The sequence below is a fragment of the Chinchilla lanigera genome, unplaced genomic scaffold, assembly GCF_000276665.1.
Source record: "Chinchilla lanigera isolate Chin_1 unplaced genomic scaffold, ChiLan1.0 scaffold00049, whole genome shotgun sequence".
Classification (NCBI taxonomy): Eukaryota; Metazoa; Chordata; class Mammalia; order Rodentia; family Chinchillidae; genus Chinchilla; species Chinchilla lanigera.
This window is the reverse complement of record NW_004955450.1, coordinates 14,836,742-14,845,519: the sequence shown is the minus strand read 5'-3', so window position 1 is coordinate 14,845,519 and position 8,778 is coordinate 14,836,742. Positions and strand designations below refer to the sequence as shown.

The 8,778-nt window shown below is 43.6% G+C and overlaps 1 long non-coding RNA gene across 2 annotated transcripts; it reads left to right on the top strand.

Moving 5' to 3' along the window:
• Positions 1 to 208: 208 nt before the first annotated feature.
• On the top strand, positions 209 to 8,534 carry LOC102010852. 2 transcript variants are annotated; one of them, XR_262554.2, is made up of 4 exons: positions 209 to 488; positions 838 to 982; positions 5,968 to 6,090; positions 8,125 to 8,534. It is a non-coding gene; the product is annotated as an uncharacterized LOC102010852 (long non-coding RNA). The 2 variants fall into 2 exon arrangements; XR_262555.2 differs by lacking the exon at positions 838 to 982.
• Positions 8,535 to 8,778: the final 244 nt, after the last annotated feature.

Sequence of the window (8,778 nt, the reverse complement as noted above, 5' to 3'; positions counted from 1 at the left end):
CCCACCCCCAGCCAGTATAGTTCAGTTTCTCAGCTGCCCAGGTAACAGTTCCTGTCCCAGTTCTAGTTGCTCCTGTGTCTTAGAAATAGGTGCTCACTGTGACACACAGCTGGTCACTGTGATGCACATTGCATAAACCAACCCCCAACTGACAGCCATTCTGCCTCTGTGCTTCCTGCTTGATTATCTCATATAAGCCCTAGACCACCAGAGACCGGGACCTGATACTCTGGGAGTGATCCTGATCAGTGCCCGTCGACGTAAATAAATCTGCCTCCAGATCGTGGATGTCGTTTTGGTGCTTCTGCTCACTGTCTGCAGTTTGGAAAAGGAATTCACACCATTTCCCAGCAAACTCCCAAGCTGCTATTCCCAGGAGACTTCTTGAGAAGGACCCACTGCCTCCAACTGGACTGCTCTGGGGTCAGAAACCCTTCCCTATTTCCAAGTCTGGGACCCACAGACATTCCACCATGTAGACACAGAGGGTAAGTGCCTCACAAACCAAGCTTGGCTCAGTGGGGCCACCTACCTAGAAACATTTTTCTCTGGCCCTTCTTAGGCTGAGCATGTACAATTACTCGATACTTTTAAAATTTTTTTTATTTTTTTTATTTTGGTTTTTCTCCGGTACCGGGAACTGAACTCATGACCTTGCGCTTCCCAGGCAGGCGCTTTGCTGCTAAGCTAAATCCCCAGCCCCTCGATACTTTTTTTAGTTGAGCTGAATTTGATTCACTGACGTTCATTGCCTTATTCCGGGGGTGGGGAAAAAGCCAGAACCCAGAGATGACCTAGTTATTCAAGATGACCTTAGCTATTCAAGTGATTTACTAGACAGGCTTATGGGATCAGAGCTGGAAGAATCCCAGTGGCCATCTACTGGGTCAGCAGTAGAAGAACCCAAGATGGCACCCTGGAGTGCAAAGGGATCCAGTGGCAGTCAAAGGACGAAGGCCTAGAAACCCACTGCAGCCATCAGGTAAATCTGTGCTGTAGAATTTGCTTTACTAATTTTTCTATCTATGCTAATCAGGGATATTTAATTCTAATTTTCTTTTTTGTATGTGTGGTGTCCTTGTCAGCTTTTGTTTTCAGGGAGGAGCCCTGGGTAATCATGACTATGGAGGAACAAGAAAACAGCCTGTTACTAGACACAGGTGCAAGTCTCTCGGTCCTTCTTTTCAATCCTGGCCTTCCTTCCAGCCATCACACCTCAGTGAAAGGAGTCACTGATGAGGAGATAATCTGCTATTTTTGACAACCCTTAGGCTGTAACTACTTGTTAGATCTTTTTTGTGTATCTCTGTCTTCCTAAAAAACCACTTTGAAGATACCACCATGTATTACAGCAGCCATTGATATTTTCCGACTAATCTGTCCATAACTCTGTAATGTTTGTATTGCTCCTATGCTATTTCATAAATGGTTGTATGTTTATTACTATGTGTTTCTTACAACAACCATTGAGAATAGTCAATGATTATTCAGTTGGTCACTCATGTATAGCTCTATTTATTTTCTTTAGAAACCATTTTGAAGATACCAAAGTATAGTACAACAAGCATTGATAAACTCCTACCACTTTTGTCTATAACTCACTATTATTTGTCTATTTGTTTTCCTGAGAAACTATTTTGTACATAACAATATGTAAAACAACAACCACTGATAATTTCCTACCACTTTATCTGTAATTCAGTAAGCTCCCCCTACTACTAAGTTATCCTTCTTTTACTCTTTAAAACAATAATAAAAAAAAAATGAGAGACACAAGAATACAAGGTTTGGGGTTGTGGCAAGGAGGGAACCCCTCAACAACCTATTCCTTCAGAGAACTTTGGTTACTGCAGCTCAACGGGTTACTGCCGTTGAATGTTTTTTTGTTTGTTTGTTTTTTTCTGGTATCGGGAATTGAACTCATGACCTTGTGCTTGCCAGGCAGGCCCTGTGCCCCTGAGCTAAAACCCCAGCCCCTGATTACTTTTAATTGACTGACACATGTCTTGGTAACACGAAGGCAGCTTCAAATCTTATGTCAGAAACATGACCAAAAACAGCTTTCCAAGCAGTTCAGTCAATTACTTGTGTCTTGCAAGATCCATGGTAGTATTATTCAAACTGCTGGTTCACAGTTTAATAACTGTACACTCTCAGAAAAGGAACAGAGCTTAGAAAACCTCAGTCCAATCCCTGTATTTAAAAAGGAGATGAACTTGACCGAGGCGGGTTACATGCTGCTCCAGGGTCACACAGTTAATTATTAGTCATTAAGTTTTAGTCCTACAAGCCAGGGTAATAGCCGTGTGGTATTCTTCTATACACTGAGTTAGATTTAGTCAATAATATTTGCCTTAAAATCGTAACACAGCAACAATATTGTCACAAACTTTTTTCCTGCCCTGCTGTTTGAGCTCAATGTTCTCTTTTCATTTAGAGGTTAAAGTTACATCTTAATTATGTCTGAGTACTCAGCACTTAGCGTCATGCTTGGCATGCACAATTACTCGATACTTTTTTTAGTTGAGCTGAATTTGATTCACTGACGTTCATTGCCTTATTCTCAGGAACTTTTGTCATATGTTGCATTTTGTAAAACAGAAGAATCATCAAATCATTCACTTGAGGAGAAGACAGAAGTTAATCCTTGCTCTCCAAGTAGGGATGCTAAAGTCCAGGGAAGGAAAACAAAGGATCCCAAAGATGACACGGGAACTTAAACTGGCTCCCAGACCCTTTCTTCCAGATTTCATAATTTATTTTTTGGTGAAAAGTATTAGAGTTTTCAGTAGTTAGGACAGATTATAGAATATCAGCTTTTTGAGGGGTACAAAAATCTAGAACATATCTGCGCTCCCGTGTGAAACATATGGCCAGCAAGTAGAATGATAAAAGTTTGTTTTTTTTTTTTTTTGGTACGGTGAATCGAACACATGACCTCAGGCTTGCCAGGCAAGCACTTACGCCGCTGAGCTATATCCCTGGCCCAAAAAGTCTTTACTAACGGCCAAATGAGTAAGTGGCAAATGATTTCTGGGCAGAATATTCCAATGAGCATGGATTTGGGCTATTTTGAAAATATCCCATTAGTAAGAAAAACTGATGCTGGCAGAGGTGATGAAATCGAAGGTGTAAGAAGGGAAGATAATTTGGGACACAGAGTTAGACTGTTGTCCAAATCAACTGCTCTATGGCTCTGCCCTTTAATCAATGATAACAGTCATAGCCAGACCCCTGCCCACTCCCTGCTAACTCACAATCCGGAAGAACTGAGTGCTACCACAGGATCAACGAAGGTCAGCCTCTCCCTGGAAGGGGAAACCCCACCACCACCACCATGTCTGGCTGCATGTGGCTAGAGCATCCCTCCTAACACAAAGGACCGGTCATTAATCCTTCCCGAGTGTAAGGTCAAACAGAGGCTGCCAGCAACGCTCCACTGGTTTTATTCAAGTTCTTGATGGCTGTGACCCTAAAACTCTCTTCACGCTACCAGTGTCTAGTGGAGAAGCCACGGCGAAGGTGGTTCTAGAAGCCACTTGGTCAATGGCACCGCACCCGCAGGAAGTCAGACCACTCACTGGGGAGGGGTTTGAGTCAGCTCCGGCTACAAAGCCCCACCAGCAGAAGGCTTCAACTACAGAGATGCATTTTCTCATGACTCTGGAGGCTGCGTGTCCAGGATGAAGAGGTCAACAGACTTGACTTCTCCGAGGTTTCTCTCCAGGACTTGTAGACAAGCAGAGCTCTGTGTCCTCCTGTGACCTTTATTTTCTGTTTGGGAATTTCTGAGGTCTCTTTCACTTCTTGAATGACACCAGTCCTGTTGGATTTGGTCCCAATCCTATGATCCCATTTAACCTTAATTATCTTAATTACCCCCTAGCCTCTAAATATAGGCACACTGAGGCTGGGGCTTCGAACTATCATCTAATCCAGCCCATAACAAAGGGAAGTCAGCCTCTCCTCTTTCCAGTTATCGGTGTTTCTTCTTACTACTACTTCATTTTTGTTGGTATTTTTCTCAAAAAAAAAAATCTGCTACTAATTTGGAAAGGAACGTGAAAAATCATGAATTCTTAAATTATGAAAATGGCAGTTAAAGGGAGGAAGGAGTGAAAAGAAAAGGTCACCTTGCCAGCAGGAGCAAGAGTGTTCCTGCGTTACGCTCTGCACGGTAGAAGGCACAAACAAACACGCACACAGAGGAGAAGAAGCCAGGCTCCCAAGTTCTCTCACCGAAGTGCCGGGTTGGCTCCCAGGCTGTTGAGGGCACGGCTTGTCTGCCTGATTTACACAGGTACAGAGAGAACGGTCTGGAGGCTGCGGGCTCGCTCAGCCAAACACCCATGTGTGCATGAAATTAGAATGTCAACATTTGATTCATGTTGCCAAGCTGTGACTGTGAAACAAATTATGTCAGTGGGTGGCAACTGCAATATTAGCCTAAGCAGATAACATTTAACTTGAAAGAGGGCCCGTTCTTCCAGCCCCCTCTCTTTTATTAGTTTAATATCAGCATTGCTGGACATAGAAGAGATAACATTTTGAGGAAGAGTGAGACGCTTTATGTGGAGGTGTAGGTTCTTTAGGACAGGACACACTGCCCTGAAGGGATGTTTACTCCTGACCATGACGTTGAAATCTAGCAGTTAGGTGTGAGTGATATTGGTTTTTACAACTGCCACCCACTCAGTGGAGTTCAAAGTGGATGGCTGTGCCGTTTCTGAGAGAATCCCAACTACAATTAAAAAAAAACTGTGTCTTCCAGAAGGAACTCTTCTTGCCGGGGAGAAGCTAGGGACTTTGTTCTTAAACGCCTCTCAGAGTAACGGAATCTGGCAAAAACTTTGCAGGAGATAGTGAACAAGGCCTTCCAACTTATTTCTTGGGCTTTCACAAAGTAGTTTTACCAGAGTTGCATTTGAGGTTTGAGTTGAAATCTGTTTTTTTTTTTTTTTTTTTTTCTACTCAATGAACTAATGCTTGTGCGATTTAAAAGCAATTTCAAATTTACACGTGGCTGGAAATTTGTCAAGGAATTTCCCACAAGAAGTGGGGGCATTGTTGCTGTGTTCCTCTTTAAGACTTTCTCAGTGAAGCAACATCAACTTGCCCCACAAGAGAATAATTTTCCCATGAAATGAGGCACACATCTATCTACATTTGAAGCCCACTTTTTAAAAAAAAACTAGCAATACAGCAAAATCCATTTAAAGTTTTATTCCATTACAAACATCCATGTAGTTAAAGTTAATGCTGTGAGAAATCCAACTTGTAGCAGTGAAATGTTTATAGAAGCAGCAAACCAGGCTGGGACAATTGGCCACAGGATTGATGCACAGAGGGATTGGTGGGAGATGCTGAGGAGGAAAAGGTGTGGAAGAGATCGATATCGCTTCCAAACCTGCCGATTAACTTTAATTCCTGACGACGATGGTACTCTCGCACTTCCTCCTGGTTACATGCCAATCCCTATTTAGAACCACGCTCTGTGGAATGGCCCTTTTTCATGGGTGATTTTCATCTCATCATGTACACGTCTGTGTATAAAACTTTAATTTTTCATTTTTCTTCATGTTAAGCATAAAGGCCCAAAACCTTTATCAGGGAGAAAGATGAATAGAATTTAGTTCCTTTGAATAGATTTCCTATTTGATGAAGAGGGCTGAGGGGAGATGCGACTTGGAAGTTACCACATGACTTTTTGGCACTACTGTTTTTATTCCAGCTCCCTTACCCCAGACAAAGCAATGGCAAAATAATGTAATTAGCTAATTCTGAAACAGTGGGCCTGACCAGCTAGTGCATATTTCTCAGGACGTATTAATAGAGCGTTCTCCTTTTCCTGCCTGGATATATGTGATGGAAACTCACAGAGGAGCACAGCAGATTGTTTTTGAAACTAGTAGTTGTAGAGGCTAGCCACAAAATTTCTGCTTCCCCCCTGCTATGTTTTGTTCACAGTTGCGATTTTACGTACATGTTGAAGTCCCTTAGCTGCAAGGCCCTCATTGTCTGCGACGTTTGTGAAAAGGCTCCCCCCGTGGATGGTCTCTGAAACGGATCATTGTATGGCCGGGGCCCAAGGTAAGTGCTTGTTTGACTCACTAGTCCGGTCTATTGCTTCAGCCATGCCTACTGATGCAGAAAGCAGGGCCACCCTTCCCTCTCAGCACGCATCTCCACTTGGAAATTTCATTCATTCTGAAAACGCTCCATGGCTAGGCCATATTTTCTGTTCATTCACATGATGTCAGAGCCTGCCACCCATTCTAAAGCCTAACCTCTCTCAGCCAAGGAACGTATCCTGCCACTGATTTCAACAGTCTGCATAACCGAAGGGAATCATTTCTCTTCACGGGACAATTGCAGGCTTGTGACTTCTCTATCCTTTGGAAGCCATAGAAGGAACTTTGCCTGATGGTCCGCAGTTAACTGTCAAATGCATTTAATGCTTTTTCAGGAGGGTTAAAACCGCTCTTATCACACCACGTGGGGAGAGTAAATAGGGGGTTCTCTGTCACGTAGGGAATTAACTGCATTCCTTCAGCCACAGATGTAAAAATCTGAGTCAGTGAATGGAATAAACATTATTTTGCTGTAAACAGATGATCAGCAAGAGAGGACTGACCGTCTGGTCACCCAGGGGGGTTTATTCGGTTAACACTTCCATCCCTTAAAGACAATGGTGTACAATCAATGCATATAGGGCCTTTCAGCCCCGTTGCTAAGCGATACACAGTGTCAACAGAAAAATGCCGGATGTACAGAGGACAGCCCCAGGCCCAAGAGAGATCAACACCCTCTGATGATATTTTAAACTTAATTCAGTTCCCGATGAAGATTGTGACAGGTTCCGTGGGCAGAGCAGAAAAGATGTTTGCACTTCAAAATCTGACTTCGCAAAGTTGCTCTGCTGTGTGCAGAGAGTATTTAATTTGGTAACAAGTACATCATGGCCCAAACAGCAGTTGGTTCAAATAGGAAAAGGCACCCAGCAGGGGCATCCTGAATATTCATTTCTTGAAGGGCGCAGCAGTCATCTTACAATCTCGGCTTGAGTATCAGAGCTGATCGTTTGTCTCAGATTGCATGTGCATTCTCTCATTTTTTCATCTCTAAAATCTATTTTAGGAGCAGCCCCCGAAGCCATTTCCAACAGCTTCTTCACAAATTCTAAAGAAAGGAAAGAAACTTGAATAGGATCACATCACCCCATACAACCATGAAAACCTGTTTTGTGGGGCATTCTTGAAACCAGCCCAGAGGCTCTTAAGAGTTTTTGTACTTATTTACCCATTTCTTTCTTCCCCTTTTCCCTCTCTCAGTGGATTTTTATATTCAAATGCAAAAGATTTCCATGTGCACTAAAGATCCGTTTATGTATTGGTTTAGAAGATCATGCCACAATATTGAGAAATACGGCTTTTTCATAAACAGATGTTTACAAATTCAGCCTTTGTACCAAGGAGAGCACACTCTTCACAAAGAGGCTGCTTTCCATATTTGAAGGCAAGAACACTTTGGAAAAAAAAAAACCCACAGCTCTAAAGTCCAGGAAGCATTAACCTCAGATGGTGCTCCTCACAGCCACTCCCAAAGAGTCGCTTTAGAAAACCTGCGAAATATTTTCCTAACAAGATGCTGGTCGGCCCTGCATCCCCTGGGCTGGTGTTGACAATAAACACTTGGCCGCGCTGGCTCAGACAGTTGTGTAGACAGGAGGCGACAAGGGACATAATCAATTTACTCAGTCCAGGAAGCACTGTTTCCATAGCCCAACACAAGCTTTTTAAGGGCCCGGTCATTTTCAGTGAGCCAGGTTTTGTTCCTCAGGAGTTTGGTCTGTTTATTAAACCAATAACCGCCCAAGTGCGTCTCGTGTAGCAGGCCAAAAACTCCCAAGGCAGGGTATGTTAACGCCGACTGCAAAGAGGGTGGGCAGCGGGGCTGGCTTCTTGATGTTTTTCTTCCTGTCTCATCCCACGAAGCTAATTTTATAGGGTTGTTCCTGTCATGTTTAAGTTGGAGGGAGGGAGGGGTGAATGAAGGCAGATAAAACCACACAAAAGCATTCCCGGGCCTTGTTTCCTTGCTGCTCATGGTGGTTTTCTCTCACAGAGGCATGAAAGAATTGCAGGGCGGTGAAGAAGCTGCTAGCAGAAACCACCAGTATGTGACAGCCATAACCACACCAGACGCCTGCCGCAGCCCTGCAACAGGTGCCCTCCCCGGCGGCAGCCTGCAGCGACACCTATGCGAACCTTCCCTGCGTCCTCCCAGGTGGGAAATTGGTTTTGGAGCCTGGGCCACAGTATGAGAGCGCAAATGAGGAAGCTCTGCAGAGGCTGTGGGTGTGAACAGATTAACAGCCATTTGGAATAATGATCACTCCAGCTCCTTTTCAAACCTCTCTCACCTTGGAGCAAGAACAACTGACATGGAGTGACGGACAGGAGAGGAATTTTACTTGTAGAAAGCAGTCCTGGCGCCACAAATACTTACTTATTAAAAGCGAGAAAATGCTAATAGAACTGTGAACTAAGATGTATCACTTCTCTACAAGTACGAAAAAGTACGAGTAGGCCATAAAATCTTTCAATTCCTGATACAGTTGGTTAGCGCTGACTCTTTGCATTTTTTCTAATAACCAAGTTTCTTTTCCTGTCTTGTCTGAGCTGACCCAAACCACTGCAGAGAAGTCAGTGGCCAGCTTCTCTCATGCTTAGTTCCAGGGCAATTGATGAGTACTGTCAGGGGTGTTAGCAGGAATAT